Genomic DNA, 13,714 nt, shown 5'->3' on the forward strand with positions numbered 1-13,714 from the left:
AGTGACAGAGGCTGCCTCTTCTGACGTTTCACCTGTCTGTACAAGTGTCTTTGCTTTCTCTCTGAAAAATTCCATGCAGATGCAATCTGGAAGTGTTTATTTTCAGACTTGGTTAAGATTTAAAAGGAAGTGTTCGGCAACGCGATGGTGATACTACACCCAGGGAGCAAGGAAACAGCAGAGCAGGGCACCCAGGGTTAGAATTGCAGCTGAAACTTTTAAGGTGATAAGTAGGTTTAACACTCTTGCCTGTAATAAAGTTGTAGCCTAGGGTTGTAGTCTAAAGTTGTTTCCTGTGAGTTACATTTTTCTTTTTTCAGATACAGAGATTATTTTGACCAGATTGGATTCCAGATAACAAACTTATTCTGCTAACACAGGAAAACCAAATGTGCTTCAGAACATGAAGGGAAAATTGCCTTCTCCTAACCTCAAATAATTCCTTTTTTAGAGAATCAAGAGAGACACTGCCAGACAACAGACCAAATTTCAGCTTTATATTAGCTTTCGCGGTTCCAAACACATTTGTTTCACCAAGTGGGGAGAGTTTGTGATTGCTTAGAAGTCACTCCGGTAAAATTATCTCACCTTCCAATTTACATCTATGGAAAAAAAATATTAAGTTAAACGTCTTCATTGTTACTCATCCTTCTCTGATTTTTTCATAGAGGATTTAAACACTGTGAGACCACTGGAGATCCAGAAGCTCAATTCACGTTGCCTAAAGGGTGTGAGGTGCGAGCAACTGAAACAAGGGCTGCAAACTCCCATAGCTTGAACAGATGCCAAAAGTACCAATAACAACATAAGGGAAGGGATTTAAATGTGTACCTGGCTACCTCAGCGTCCCTTTAATGCCTACTGCATTCGTTTTGCCATCTTATTTACGTTAACACCAGCGCTGCTTTGCTTTTGGAAGTGCCCACCCCTGCCAACCCTGTCAGGGAGCTTTTCTAAGCCTGGCGGCTGCTGGCTCCACGCACCCGGGAAGGATGAGGGCCGAGGGCGACGGCCCCGCGCCCCGTTCTCTCCGGCAGTGCCCCGGGTGCAATCGGTGGGTGTGCGCAGCCCACCGACAATACCGTGGCCCGCAAATGCAAGCCGGAGTGGGCTCCATCACCCACCTCTGCACAGATCAGCGGGAAAAGTTTTTAATTAACTTTCCCTCTCCTGCTCCCTCTGCGAGAGCCGGCGGCGAGGAGCCAGCAATTGGCCTCGGAGCTCCGTCTGACCGGGGGAAACGGAAGGGGGGGGGGGGGGGAGCCTGCCCGTGCTCCGCCTGCTCCCCGGCCTTCCCAAATTGGGGGGAAAAGGGGTTTTCACAAGTTTTGCCGTGCCCCCGTGAGCGTCAAACGGCACCACACCTCCCCCGGCGCCGCCGACGGGCGCACGGGCGGCACCGCGCCGGGCTGGGCGGGGCCGGGCCCCCGCCCCTCGCGCCGCGCCCCGCCCCGCCGCGCCCCGCCCCGCCGGGTTTTCCGAGCCGCCGGCCGCCCCGGCCCGACGGCGATTGGCGGGCGGCAGCCAATGGGCGCGGCGGAACGCGCATGTCGCCGTCCCGGGCGCGGGGCGGCGGAGCCCCATTAGGGCGGGGAGCGGGCGCGGGGCTCGGCCACTCGCGGCGGGGCGGCGGAGGCTGCCGGCGGCAGAGGAGGCTTCGGGCGGGCGGACGGTCGGTCCCCTCCGCGGCGCTGCCGGAGATGCGCGTCTCCCGCCGGCGCTGACTCCGCGGGGCAGAGCCGGGTACCCGCCTTCCCCGCTGTCGATGTGACGGACCCCGCCGCCGCTAGCCGCCCGGGAATACGTCGCCGTGGTTCGGCCGCGCTGCGGGGAGGGTAAGTGGCGGCTCCCCAGGGGGGGCGAGGACTGACGGGCAGCCTGCAGCGGGTATGGCGGGGCGCCGTCCGCAGCCCGGACCGTGTCACTGGCGGCGGCGGAGCCCTTCCCGGGGCATCCCGCTCTGCGGCGGGGGTCCTGCGCCCTGCCCGGAGTTTGCATCGCCAAGGCGTGCCCGTAAGGAGCCAGCCGAACGCAGAGCCGGCACTTGTCAGCGCCGCTGGAGTAGCGCCGTCCTGCACGGAGTTGTTGGACGGGGGCTGCGGGCTCGGGAGAGCGGGGAGGGGGGGTCCCGCCGAGCCCCGCGGCGGCTGTCGGGGCGGGGAGGCGGGGTGGGATGGCGCGGCGCCGGCTCGGTGCGCCCGGCGGAGCCGGGTCCGCCGGTCTGAACGAGGGTCCAGATGCGGGAGCTCAGCTGTTGCCTGTCAGTGGGGTGACAACTGGCCTCTTCCAGGCAGCCTCCGCCTTCTCCCTTCTCCTCAGCGAAGTGTCCGCCTCTGGGCGCCCTCCTGCCCCGAGCGGGGGGACCCGTGCCGGGGGCGACCTCGGTCTGCCACCCAGGCGGCATCTTTCGGGCTCTCTGCTGCGAGCGCGTTGTATTACTGGGGGGTAAACACCCCCCCCCCCCCCAAAAAAAAAAACCCAAAAAACAGCGCCTGAGATGCAGCACGGACCTAGGCGAAGTATGTATTTATTTTTTCCTTCCTCAATGAAGAGCGCTCTGGAAGGGCGATGGACGCTCCCTGAGCCCCTTCTCCCAGAATATTTATTCCCACCGCGGGATTTCAGACTCCAGCAGCCACCGTTTATCATCCGGCTGGGCTGGGCCGAGTCCTGGGCGCCTTCGTTGTGGTCCGAGCCTGGGGCGGCCGGGTCTGGCCTTGGATAGGAATCTGTCATTGTACCCCAGCGGGGTGGCCGAGGAAAGCAAAATAAAGCACCCGCCGGTACCTGTGTTTCTAAATGCCATCAACTGGAGAGCCAGGAAACGCAGCGGGGGATATTTTACAAGCTCTCTGAGAAATGTTTATACAGAGGATTTAAAGGTTAACAATGCATATTCCCTACATGCAAACACCTAAAAGGTGGCAAAAATAAATGGCTAGCGTTACTGCCGGGCAAGTTCCCTGTTTTCGTTGTTCAGCTGGTAACTGAGGTCTGAAAACTGCATGTTCTGCATGGCAAACTCAGATTGACTAGTGAGATTTTCTAGCGGGATGTATTTTTCCCCCTTCAGCTCTAGTTATTATTATTTCTAGGAGGAATTATTGTTATTTGTATTACTTCTCTACAGCACAGGTATATCACAGTGGCCAGGTTTTCATCCCAAAATGTCAGCAGGTCAGAGTGGGCTTGGAAAGGGAATGAAGGGGAGAGGAGAGAAGGAGAGCAGTTACTCTGACTGCAGTGACAGATTCTTTCATTTCTCACTGCAGAGCCCCGGATGAGCCGGGCTGGTGCAGTTCTGCCAACAACACAGTTAATTGTGTCCTGTAAATCAAGGTCCACGGAGCTGCTCTCTTTCTGTATAACAAAAGGTTTTGTAATGAGTAAGCCCAGATCAGTCATATAAAAATTTTAACATCAACCGGGCAAGGTGTGTGTGTGTGTGGGGACCTTACAGGGTTAATAGCTAAACTATTAAGATTGGAGTCAGATGTGGGTAAAAGCAACAGGAGAGTCTGGTTTTTCCTAATATCCTGTAGTATGATAACTCTGAAGAAGGTAATTGTTTAAAAAAAGAAAAATCTGTTTCGATTTAAGATTTATTAAGCAAGAAGAACCTTACGTAAACATCAGAATCCTTTTCTTGTTTGGAAAGGCAAGAAATGGCTAGAAATGTCATCTGAACTTAAAAGTGAAGGACTACAAACTATGTGTGGATTTTCATGCATATGTGCAAGAATGTTATTAATCTCACTTTCAACTAGCTTATTCTATGTCTTAGGTGGACCGGGGTGTTTAACTCGGGCTTTTGGCAAAACAGCTTCTGTGCTTTTTTTTTTTCCCCTAGCAAACGAGTTCTTTCTAACATTTAATAAGACGTTTAGAATACAGCAGTAGGAGATAGCAAGTGTCTTCCAAAGAAGGAGAAATGGAGGGGGCAGGAGGGGGGAGCCAGGTTTTACTTACATATATAAGTTGGGTATGTAAATCTGTGTATAAGGAGGAGATCTGAAGAATTACTTGGCATGCTAATGACCTGGCTTTTCAGAACTTCAAGAGTTTGGTCTGTCTCCCCCTATGGTTATAATAAGATTAAATGCATTTGGCATATTTAATTAATTAGTATATGAAAATCAGATGGCTTTTATTTTGTCATTGTTTTCCTGTGAAACTTTTCTATGCTAATGAACATCTACATTTACAGAGTAATTTAAATGGCTTTGGTTCATATTATGTCTTTGCAGATTGCTTTGACCCTTTCTAATGCTGCAGCCTTTGTATCCTATCCCGAAAGTCCTTTCCCTTTGTAATATGGATCTTGCGTAATATATTGTCAACGGCTGCTATACACAGCTTCTAACAGAGCAGACTGAGAGTTGCACTTAAATTTAAAGCCTCTGTTTGCTTGGATGCTGTGTCTTGTGCATTCCAGAGTTAATTGTATGTGCAGTGGTGAAGTCCATTTAAAACAAACAAGCTGGGTTTTGTTTCTGTTTTCTACCACTACCTTCTCCTAAAGTAAAGAGATCCCTGCTGTTGGGGTATAAAAACATGCTGTGAAACATCACCTTTTTTTTATAATTACAAAGCATCATTTGTGTTTCTGGGAAAATTGTTGTATGATATAATATTGCATTAAGGATACTTGATTATGAGATGGGTGCATAATGACCAAGTGGCTTATATCAATATTCCGTTTACCCCCTTGAATTAAGGCTTAAGCTGCAGCTTGGCCGGCACTGTTTTCTGCTTACGCTGTTTAAACAGAGGTAAACTTGAGGTTAGCTCTAGTCATTAGTATATGCTTGGTGTAAGCCATGCATGCTTAGGTCCTGCTCCTGGAAATGTTTACAGAAATGAGTAGCTCTTACTTGTGTGCTCATATTGTTTGGATTAGGAGTTGTATAATGGGAAGAACCAGCTTGGAAGGATACAGCGCAGCTATCGCTCATCTTTCCCCCTCCCACCTTATGGCTGAAGAATGATGGGAAGAAACATGTTTTGCAAGTAATAACACACTGAAGTCGTGGCATTTCTGGCAGAAATTCCCAGATAGACTATCAGATCACAATTTGCCAAAATTACACGTTTTTTACAGAAACAGCTCTTTGGCTGCCGGTTCATTGTCAAAGGACATTTCCAGTTACTGAAGAAAATTTCACAAGTGGTCTGCTAAAACTCTTCCTCTTGGTATTTTGCTTGTTTATATTGTGCACTAAATACATTATACTTTTTTTGGCAAAACTAAATGAGCAAATGACTTCTCAGCACAAACTGACAATATTTCTCAAGCATGTTCTTGTGCAAGGAGGCTTTTTTAAATGTGCAAAATGAGTGAAGTGCTCAGATACAAGAGGTATGAGCCAATACAAACATTTTTAGTATTTTTAAAAGATCTGTAAATGACAGCTTTTAGTTTACCTTTTCTTGGAACTCTGCCTGGAAGGCTAACTCCTTAAAAGTTCTTAAATATAACCACAAGATTGGTGAGTTGCTCTTCAAGATCATTTTGAACCGATCAAGCTCAGAGTGTTTTGCTAGCTAGTAAACCTGGGGTAGACAGTCTCTCAGGCAGGCCTTTCATTTCCAGTGGATTACACATCAACAAAAGCTGGAACTGTGTTATTTCAGTTGTTCTGTACTAAAGTCATGTACTCCTGTCTAAGGTTTGTGTTTGAAACATTGATTTATAGCACCTGATAGCTCTTGCTGTTCTGCCCTGTGTGCTTCTCTCCCTCATTTTCCTTCTCTTCTCCCCCCCCACTTTCTAGTTCTACTGAGTTGGTAATAAAGTGATAAGAGTACTATGGTGTGTGCTTGTAGGTTTATATCGATAACAGTTTTGTTCAGTTGCCCCTCTTTTATCTAAGCACAGATCCCACAGCTTGCAATTATGGTCTTTGACTTTAGTAACAATTCTGGTTTTTTGAAATGTTTCCAGTTACATACAATATTAGCTTCGTGGAGCAGCTGCATGCCAAAAAAGCATTTCCAACTACCATCCAAATATTGAAATATGATTGCTTTGCTTTTATTTAAAATAAATTTTGTTTCCTGTGATGTTGTTACAACCACCTTTTTGAGCTTGTTGCCTTCTAATCTTGCATCAAGTAGCCTCAGTCTTAATATTACATGATTCCAGAACTAGGCTTCTCTGACGGCAGTGTGCCAAATCCATGTCTAATGTTTGTGTTAATGTGGTGTATATGAAAACTGACTTCTCAGTGGATTTGATCACTGATTTATGTAATTGCAACCAGCATGATTAAAAATCTGCATATCACTATCATGATGCTTATAATAAATCTTCCAGATTTTTAAGCAGGGTGATGTTAGTCCCTTAAATTTTCTTAAAGGGAGTCTTCATTGTCTAAACATCTTCATTTCTGAAGGTGTTTGAGTGTTTTAAAAAGAAAATAAGAACACAGACGCAGTTATGAATATAGCAACATAGGCTTCAGATAATGCTGCATGGTAGGACTCTTGCATCCTCTTGTTCTGTAGGAAAGCTGTCTTCTCTCACCAGTCTCAAAAAGACTGAAATGAAAAACTTACTTATTAAGAATTGTGCAATTGAATATTTAAACATATCTAGACAGATACTGCTATACTGCTCCTCAAAGCACACATCTCTTCCATATTTCCATGTTCCGCATTGGAGCAATGTAAACCACCTCTGACACAAGTGCTGTAATTGTTCAGCTTTACCTGTTTTACCCTCCCCTAATCTCTGTCACAGGAGTACTTTGTTAATGAAGAGATAGTGCTAGCTCAGCAAGAGGCTCCGCCGGGGCACCCAGGCACTCTTGCTCAACCCATTGAGCCGATGGGCTAGTCGGACACTGCCCTCCCCCATGGCTCCTTTCTATAGCAACACAAATGCACAATAACCATGGCACAAATTGAAAGCCACCTTGCACTTTCAAGTGTGGATCAACTTGTCTAACCGCAGTAAAAGCTGACTTGTTTTCAAGTATGTTAAAAATTAGTGCATGATTAGTGACGGTGTTTTTTAAAGATCTCTTTGTAATCAAGTGCTATAGTTAATCACCCAGAAGTTCAAAAGTGTTTATGTAAAGAAATTGCATGTGTTTGTGTGCATACATTAAGACTAATATATTTTTACTTTATTTCAACCTCCTTGCAGGAATTGGTATTTTCATGGAAAAATAAAAGCTTCACATGCTGAGATGACTATTCAAAGTTGTGAATATTTATGTACTTTAAAATGAATTTTAGGAAGGCATTGAAGAAATGTCTGAACCTAGTGTATTTGCATCTATATATACAGACTGCTAAATGAATTATGCTAGGTCTAGAACCTCACTGGTGAATTGCAGATGTCTTTTGTAAAACTATACATATGGCTTTCTGAGAGCTTTGAACTGTTTTCTCATGCTTTGCTCATCAGAAAGATCATATGGATAATTTCATTGTGAGAGGTTTTTTTTCAGTCTTGTTTGCAAAGCATGGTGGATCTGTGTGATAAATATTGAGTTCCCATTCATCCTAGGACTGAAATGAGTTCGTTCTGTGCATATGGAATATGAGAATAAGATACACAGAGGATATGTTTATATTTTACAAAATTAATAGTATAAAGCGAGTGCGAAGGAATTTATAAGCCTAAACAGCTTGGCAGGCCGATAGCCAACGAATATCTTAGAGTACTGCCAAACATGTAGAAAGCAGACCAGGCTCTCATCTGTACTGAGGTACCGGAAAAGTATGTAACTTCCAGCCTGGTAAGGATGTTGTTACCCAGGGTGCAGCTTTGTTCTGTCCTCTCAGCAGCTCAGCGTAGGTTTGGATTTCAACAGGTATCTACTAGGAGGTACCACTACTATTCAGGAGAAATGTGAGCTGCCTAAAAAAGCAAGCAGTTGTGTTACAGCAGCTCTTCTCTGCAGCCAGATCCCAGAGTGCGGGTCCCCTTTTGTGGGGCATTGGCCTCCCCTTAGGAGGCTCTGGGGAAGGGAGCCGTGTACTAGGGTGAGGCTGGAGAGAGTATCCGCCTGGTAAGAGGGAGCCCTACGTACTGCTTTTGTGCTCAAGTATGAGCTGCCAAAAAGCTGTGGAAGCGCTTGCAGTGAAGGATGCTGCCGAGTAGGTTAGTGAGCTGAATGGTTGATTTAGCTGTTTGTGAATCCAGTAAACGTCAAGCTTTACCCCCTGACCTTTCTGCTTGGACAATCTTTGCAGGGGATTTCAGGTGGTGTGAAGCTGTAGTTCAGTGGTCCAGGCTGATAGCCCATTTCTTTCTCAATATATGATTTTCAAGTTACATAAAACTCTTGATTTCATGCAAGAACAGCTCTTATGGTTTTAGAGTAGCTGTTAATATATTGAACTTGAGCAATGCAGGTATTTGATTGAACTGAAGTGACCACAGTGACAAGCAGGCATCTCTCTCATTGCTGCAGATTTATTGCTTTTCAGATTTCTTTGCAAAATCTCCCCTGACACTCAGAGCTGTATTGTCGAGTTCTGAATCTGCCACCTTTTAGGCTGTAATTTTGGTAAGTTAGTTTTTAATGTCTCCCTGTCTCTCATATTGTACTGTAGCTGTTTATAAACCTTTTTGACCTATTAGTTGATGTCTTATTAGCCTGGAGCTGATGCTGTAAAAGAGGTACTGATATGATGAGGACTCTTTGACTGTGGTATAGTAGCACAAAGGTATAGTTGGTGGCCTTATTTTAGGAATTGAGGTGATACCAGGCTCCTGCTCATTTAAGGCTTTTTTTTTTTTACTTTGATATGTAAGTCAGTGTTCAACATCTAAATACTAACTACAAAACACTCAAAAGTTGCATATTCAAGGGCATATGTGTTTTGTTCTTGGGTCTCGTTCCACCTTCGCCTGGCCTCTGGAAGGAGACTAATGCTTTGAAAGAACAGGTCTCACGAAAATCAGCAGGTATATCTTGAACTATGCAACATTTTTTCCGCAGGTAGAAGTCATCCTCCTTCATGCAATTCTGTGCATTTACCTTCCTGCTTTGTCGCGTACTGAATGAGTCAATATTTAATGCAATTGCAAGAAGAGAATCTAGACTTGTTTTTAAAAGGAAACTGCTGGCATGTCTTCCTTCTGGAGTGCAGGGGAAAACTTAAAGACCAGTATGTGAGCTGCGACACCGGTTGTGCACACGAGTGAAAGTGGGGGGAAAAGCATTTCCAAACAGGCAGTTACAGTAATATTCTGTCAGTATTGGACTCGGAATGAGCATGAATGACTTCAATCTTGCATGACTATGGTATATAAACGTGATAAAACAATGAAATAAGTCTGTATTCCCAGATACAATACTCAAGCTATTTCCCTTACACTGTCGCTTAGTTGTGCTGGCACAGCTTGAGCAGGGATGTAGAGATGATTTGAAAACGTTTGTGGGTTTGGGGGTTTTCTTGCTTTTTGTTTTAAGTGAGCTTTCCAAATCAGTACAGACCGGTACAATGATTGTGTTAGTGCACATTGTTGCTCACCAGGGTCGTGAAAGAGGAGCTTCCTAGCCATGTGCTGCTACCCAAAAAAATAGGCCATAAAGCTGTAGCTTCTGTTGTGCCATAGGTCCAAACCATGAAGTGGTTTTGTCACCTATAAATCATCTAGTACTTTGTCTGACTTGAGTTCCAGTCGGAAGTGTTGCTCTTTCTAACTACTGTGATATTAGTTGTCTGGATGATCCTGAAGGCTTTTGGAAGATCATCTATTTGAGTTTGGGTGTGAGTGATGGTTAGGCACCATTTCTGGTGATGCAAATAGTTCAGACCTCCCCCCACTTCCCAGTTTCTGAGAATGGAAAGTCTGTGTCCTTCACAAAGAAAATGGCCTGCTCCTCATTTCATAGAGTAACTGTAGGAAAATATAAATCAGTGATGTCAGAAAGAAAGTGCAATATTTATTTCTAAAATTTTATTTTAAAGCCAGTTTAATGACTGGGCTTCTGACTTCTTAATACCAATCCCAAGTCTTCAAAAAAAAAAAAAAAAAACCCCAAAAACCCTGGATAAGCTGCAAGTTCCCCACCACCACCCCCCAGCTAGAGCCTCTTTGCCTGCCTTTGCTTGTGTACTCTATCGGTTTCACAGTTCATATACTTGTGTTTTTTTTAAATCTCCCCCTGCACTCTGGTGGGAAACATGTCTGCTGTTTCCTTTCAAACACACAAGGCTTGATTCTCCTCTCACAATGGCATAAATTGTGAAGAACTCCACTTGAAATCAATGGAAGTAAAGACATGTAAAATGGGGTGAGAGAAGAGCCCAGCCTCTGGTTTCTATTTTTAAGTGAGTCTGGTTAACCTGAAATTGTTCAATGTGCCACTGTGACTTTAGTTTGTAGGTATCAGTTGCTATGCTTGTTTCTCTTCGTACATAATGTTTCATTTTCATATATAATACATTACAGCTAGTACCCCTAATCATGATGCATGTTTCTTTGATTTAATACCTCAGTACTACTACATCAGTTTTGGTAGTTAATAAGCAACATGCATGGTAAAGTACTTACCTTACTAGGGTCAGATCCTACAAAAAGTCTGGGGTGTAGCTGTATTCCTGTGTAAGTCCTGAAGGCAAGAAGGCTGGATTGGCTCTATCCGTACAACTTAAACTTTCTTTATGGTTTTCTATTGCTTTAGTAGTACTAATCTGTGAATCTTGTTCCTCATTATCCAGATTCAAGACACTAATTCTACATAAACAAAAATTTCTCAGTTATTGTTGTTTTTCCTGTGCTTGTAAAGTGTTTGGCTCCATTATGATGTTTTGTACGTACTTAAGAACTTTTTTTAACTTCAAATTCTCTCTGAACAGCTAAGTATTGGGCAGTAAACCTGGAATATCCACACACAATTTCTGCCATTGCCTAAGTTTTGGTGGTTGCTCACATTTGTTTATTTTTTGGCAATGGATTATGGTCCTTAATTACCATCAGTAGTCAAATAACTGAATGAGATTATACAGCAGTGCTGTAAAAACTGTTCATGCTGGCTATGATCTGTGCATGTGTGGATATCTTTGAAAACAGTCACCTCATTCATTAACCAGTGCAACAGACTCCAACTTTACCACTATTTAGTTTTTGAAATTAATGCAGCATTCTCTACTGAACTGAAATGTTGCTTTGACTGCCTCTTTTTATAGCTTAAAAAAATAACATGAAATAGTTGACTCTTGTCATATATTCTAACTTGGAGTAGATCTATTGGCTTATTTGAATTTTTGTTTTCCGCTTGAGTAGCGAATCGCAGGTGTCCACAAGGGAGTCTCTTTAAACTTGAAGAGCGTGATAGGCTTAGTATGTCACTTAAATTTTATCTCTAACTTGATTATGATGAGAGTGAAAACCCTGTGGTGTTTAGCCTCTTGTGCTGTTGAGTCCTTGAGCTTTCCCCTTCAACTTTAATCCCATGTGCCCCGCCCCCCCCCCCCCAAAAAAAAGTCAGGAGGTTGCTTAGCTAGTATGTGGTGGCCTTATGTATCAGTGAAGTATCAGGGACAGAAGATGCCACAGAAGCTTGCTGTGCTGCACAGGGTTGTAGTGTTGCAGACCTCCATCTTCAGTGGGGCTTCCCAGCCACAGAGGTGATGCACAACCAGCTTCCGACCTCTGGACTACAGCTATTAATTCCAATAGCGAGTTCTGCCTTGTCCGTGCTAGGTTTTGCATTACCTACCATGGGAAAAATCAAGCATTTTAGATAGTTAATTTATCATAGTGAATTGATTGTAGCTTTAACTGTGGCTCTTTTGAAGTATAGTTGTCCAACGGTGAGGTAGCATGATGATGGAGACTAAACCCAGGTGTGGTGTTCACTGCTGCTGTGAACTGCTGTGATTGTGTGCAGTAGTGCTTGCCTATAGCTGATGTGAGGAGTGGTGGGGGCAGAGAAGGGTGTATGATAGGGATACATATGCTTGTCAATCAAATAAGCTCTTCTCAGCTGGAGGCTGGGTGCTTCTCAGCTTTGTTCTGGTATAGCAGTCCTTGTTGTGGAGTAGGGCACTGACAGCCTTCTGAATGCAGAGATGTGCAGGCGGTCTTCCTGGTGGCAAGTTTTACTCATTTTTAATCTGATGGCTTTGAGACTCATTCTGTCATACCATTTTTGGAGCATTTTTAAGCTCTTCTGAGTTATTATTGTGGAGGCTGCAATGCATGTCTGGAAGAGAAACTACTTTTGGTAGTATTTTCAAAGCCTAAGGTCTGGTGTGCAAAATTTGTCTTTGGATACAAGAGAAGCAAAAGGGTGCTGTGGCTAGAGTATAAGAATCTCTGGGAAAATTAGTCTCTAATGCAAATTGGTATATGCAGCAAGCTTGAAGAAAGACTGAAATCTTTGCCAAGCAGTATGAAGCACCTTATCAGTTTCATGGACGGAGCAGCTTCCATTGAAAAAGCTATGGGAATAGAAGAGCATGCTTCTGGATCTTTATTAGTTGTGGTGGTTGACAACTAATCAAAGACAATATCATGTAATAAGGTTGGTGACTAGAGTCTCTGAAGAGACTTAAGTAATTTTCTGCCTGTTGTGAAACTGGTGACGTAAGACTTGACCTCAGGAAATGGAGATGTATTTGGAGATCCAGAGCTTGAATTTGTTTATAGATAGTTTTGAGGAGTTGTCACCACAAAATACAGACCTGATGGTGCAACACTTCTGCAAGACACAAATCTGTTCTGGAAGTAGCAGTAAACCCAAGGTAAATTTTAGGAAGCAGTCCTTTTAGTACATAATACCAGAGCTATTTGCTTGCAGTCTTGATTTATATGTAGGTATCCTAAAAACTATGACTACTGAATAGGTCACTATGTACCTATTCCAGGTGTCTTTAAAAGCTAGTTTTTTCTCACACAAATGCTTTCTGACAAGAGGCCTCTGATAGATGCTTGGCACCCATGTCTTCTGTGGCAGTAAGCAAAAATGTATGGGATTAGGAGTGTGAATGGATTACTCTTGAGTAATCCTTCTCTTCAGTTACAGGTCCATGTCACGGTGTACACTGTAAGAAAGTGTTTAAAATTCTTTAAGAATAGGTATGTGTTAAGGACAAAAGGGAGGGGAAGTAAAGCAACATTTTAAATAATGCCAACAGGCTCTAAGTTTTTATCTGACTGTGTCCTGTTTAAGGAAGGTAAAAATGATCAAAAATTGGTATACTGTGGAAGGGTGCATAGAAAAGATATATTTCTTGACATCCTTCCAAAATTACTATTTAAAGACAATTTAGTAACATTGATGTCTAACAGCATTCTGATAGCCTCAGTTTTCTTTCCTGTGGAACAGTTCCAGCACTCACCTACAAATTAGTTTGTTCTGCAATACTTTATGAAATAAAGTATCAGGAGGACACACTGCAAAACAACTATCTCTAAATTTCTGACCAAAGTATGCACACAGCTTGGTACGGCTATGAATTTGGCTCTTAAGAAAAACATATGGGAAGACACGTGAGCCTGTGTGCGTACGCTGCACCTGTAACACAATAGATGCACACCAAGCACACTTCTGTAAGAAAGCCCAGGATCCACATCTCCAAAACTGAAGTGTTTCTGTAGCTGTTGGGCCAGCAGTGGTGCATTACCAGCATGGAGGGGCAGAACGTACCTGCCTGAGAAGGTGTAAGTGGACCTCAAGTGAGTGCCATGCCAGCTGTCTGCAGGAGAAATTCTTGAGAATAGTCCCCTTGAAAGTGCATAGAT

General features: G+C 44.0%; 1 protein-coding gene across 1 annotated transcript in view; it reads left to right on the top strand.

Annotated features, from left to right (window-relative positions):
* The first annotated feature begins 1,734 nt into the window (after window positions 1-1,734).
* The window catches only part of PRICKLE1 (prickle planar cell polarity protein 1), a 66,659-nt gene continuing 54,679 nt past the window's right edge, over window positions 1,735-13,714 (top strand). Inside the window, exon 1 of the mRNA XM_050912879.1 lies at window positions 1,735-1,835. The gene's annotated coding sequence lies outside the window, so the exon portion shown is untranslated. The remainder of the gene's footprint in view (window positions 1,836-13,714) is intronic.

The sequence above is a fragment of the Gymnogyps californianus genome, chromosome 1 (assembly GCF_018139145.2).
Source record: "Gymnogyps californianus isolate 813 chromosome 1, ASM1813914v2, whole genome shotgun sequence".
In the NCBI taxonomy this organism is placed as follows: domain Eukaryota; kingdom Metazoa; phylum Chordata; class Aves; order Accipitriformes; family Cathartidae; genus Gymnogyps; species Gymnogyps californianus.